This window comes from Cyprinus carpio, chromosome B23 (genome assembly GCF_018340385.1).
Source record: "Cyprinus carpio isolate SPL01 chromosome B23, ASM1834038v1, whole genome shotgun sequence".
Lineage (NCBI taxonomy): Eukaryota > Metazoa > Chordata > Actinopteri > Cypriniformes > Cyprinidae > Cyprinus > Cyprinus carpio.
The window spans coordinates 19710619-19713984 of NC_056619.1; positions in this window are offsets into that span (position 1 = coordinate 19710619).

Consider the following 3366-nt stretch of genomic DNA (forward strand, 5'->3'; position numbering starts at 1 on the left):
TTGTCTCCTTCTCTCTCTATCACAAAGAGCGATTGAATTGAATACTGTGGTGCAGTGGACATGTACGAGGCAGAGAAAAGATGCAGTGCAGGCATGTGGAGGGTCCTGGGGTCCAAAGGGCACACCAAGGAGAAGTGTGCCGCCTGGCAGAGCTAATAAGTGCCCACCCTGGCCAAAGTCTTCTGAAAGGCTCATTTAACCCCGCTCCAGCCTCCAGAGAACGGCAATTTGATTTGCTCACTGGGTAATGTACTAGAGGAGCCCTTAATGAAATTTGCGGGCACGCGGCAGAAAGAAAGCTGGGGAGAGATGGAAGGATGAAGTGCGACGAGCAAGCGGAAATTGCTATTTTGCACCGAAACCCCCGAGGAGAATGAGGGTATTCAATTTAGGTGACCGGGGCATCTGGGGCCCTATCAGAAGGAGCCTCCAATGGAAGTCTAACAAAAGGCAACGCTCTTGGCCTTTATCTGGCCAGGCAGGAGGAGTTTGTTAGCGGCTCTATTATAAAGTGAATGGTGGACATACCGCCGGGTCCTAATTGAATTGCCTCCACCAGTCTTCTTCTGACCCGCTTTCATTGTTAGGGTACAGGTCCCATCAGTTCCTCCTGCACACCATGTACTTAATAACCTGATAAAGCCTGTGCTCTGCTTTTCACAGGGACAGAGAGACGTGGTAGGGATGAAAAAAAGAGAGGGAACAGGAAGGAAACAAGGGAAATAAGGTGAGAGAATGGTTGTCAGGAACAGCCTGTCATTTACAGACTGCTGAAAAACAGACAAAGGTAAGCTGACAGATGGTTAAGGTGAGACAGGAAGAAAGAGAGAGATAGGAAGATAATGAGTGTGAGAGAGAGAGAGAGAGAGAGAGAGTTTTCTCCTAAAAAAAAAAAGAAAAGCTTTAGAGACTTCTAATACAGTGCATGAGGTTATGTCTACATACTGTAACATCTGGATACATTTCAAACACGTCTTTCTCTCTACTTTTTAGCCCTCGGTCCACACTGAGACAAGCTTTTTGAAGATGTCCCAATGGTGGACAACAATATTCAAAGCCCCATGCTTTTTCCAGTTGTTCATGATTTACTGGATAAATTTTAAAATATATATATTTAAAATTTCTCCATACATTATTTTAGAACTTGATATAACTAGAAAAATATTTTTACAGTCTGCTTATCCAGGTCTAGAAATGACACCTTTAAAATTACGCTTCCACATATAGCCAGATTTTTTGAGAGTTTTGTTGAAATACCTTGATTTTTAAATATTTTGTACCTTAGATTAATGCTTGTTTTGTCTTATTTTAAATGTTTTAAAATGATCTTGAGGGAAGTTTGCTGAAGCATTATTCTGCCTGCTATTCATCTTCATAGTGTTGTTAAAAAATAAATGTTACTTTGTACAGTCTTCATATTACCTTCCTGCAAATGATGACTGAAAATTCACCCAGAAATGACATCCTGCAAAGATGACAGAAAATTGCTGTTCTGCAGCAAATCATGAGGGCAATTGAGTTACATGGAATATAAATTTTGAGTGCAACCTGGACGCATCCGTAAATGGTGGGATATATCGTTCCAGAACATTATTACGTCTGGTCTCTCTGTATCATTTCAGTGAGTTTTTATGACAGTTTATGCATGGAAACCACTTGAAAATGACAGTGTGGATTGACAGAGTATTGAAACGAAAATGCTGTTTTCAAATGTATCTGGATTAATGTAGATGTAGCCTGAGAAAGATAGACCACTTTATGGTGATTTTATGGTGTTTGACAGCCACTTCATTCTGCTACTGTAAATTTCTCGTGTTCCACAGAAGAAATAATGCCATATAGGTTTGGGAACAACACAAAGCTGAGTAAATGATGACAGAATTTTCATTTTAAGGTGAACTGGCCCTTTAAACCAGGAGTGAAGACCTCTTAAAACCCAAGAATTAATTTTTCACAAATGCTGCACACATAACCTTTCTAAAACATACATATGTGTCTGTGTTATTTAGCATACATTGAAACTCATGCTATGGAGTCGACAGAGAAGACAGGGGCTCGACCTTCTCCGAGTCAAGGTCACACTCCCCAGCACAGCTGGTGTGGGAGGAAGACATTTGCCTCTGGAATTAATGGTATGAATCAAGGTCACGTTCATGCTGATTGTGCTGCACAGCATGCAGAAATTCTCCAAATAATAATAATAAAAAACTTTAATGCAAGTTTGCATATGAGTTTTATGGCTTGAAAACACAAGAAATTGACTTCTTAAAGGGATAACTCACCCAAAATTACAATGATGCCTACTCAGCTGAAAACTATTTAAAAATAAAAAGGTAAATCATTACATCTCACGGTGGTATATTTTTGTCTCAGAATATGGCTGTATTTTCTTATTTTAAACTTTATCGCACAATAACATCAAAAAAAAAAATGTACTCTGAGGGAGAAACAGGCTTCCATACCACTCTTTTCCATACAGGTCAATAAAACTGAAAGTTGTCTGTAGCTGTCTCTGGTCTCAATCTACTTTCACTGTGAAAGCATGAAGGTGGATAAATGCTAACAAAATGTTATTTTTGAGTAAACTATCCATTTAACATCATTTAATTAGCCTGTCAGCTCACTGCTTTGAGAAATGCAGTGAATGCTTTGAATGACATGCCCCCTACCCTCACAAAAATGAGGGTTTCTCTCTCAGTTAAAAACCCTGACAATCAACAAAAACCAAGAATATGAGACGTGAAGGGTATTATCCTGCTCTAACAAGCTTATTAATATCACAGAGCAAAACTGAGAGACAGAAAGAGAGGCACTGCCACAAGGATATCATCCAAACTCAGCTGGCATTGTGTTTCAACAGCAAAACGTGCCAGGCCAACATTATCACACGATAACACACATCAAAAGTAAACTTTCAGTTTCTACCCACATAAGGACATTAAAGGGGAATTTATTTCCCATCTGTAGTCTTATTATTGTAAAAAATAATACAAAAACAAAACTAAAGGAACAGCTCAATAACACTTTTCGTCTGCTTCGGACTTTGAAACATAGAGGTTGACACACTGCCCCCTTGAGGAGAATTGAATGAATAAAGATTTATTTAAAAGATTTATTTGATGTATTTCTATGTACATTGTTTTGGGGATTTAAGTGGTTAAGAAAGTAGATAAAGATAGAGAGATACAGACCGAGAGAAACACAGACTGCACTGATGTAGTCACTCAATCTGAATATAACCATGGAAAGCAAAAATGCTGAAAAGGAAAGAGGTTCACTGTGCTGAGACTGATATAAACAGTTTATGCTTTTGTTGCTTTCAAAGCCATTTTTATGTCTCAATTGGGTATCTTGTCTATTTACTAG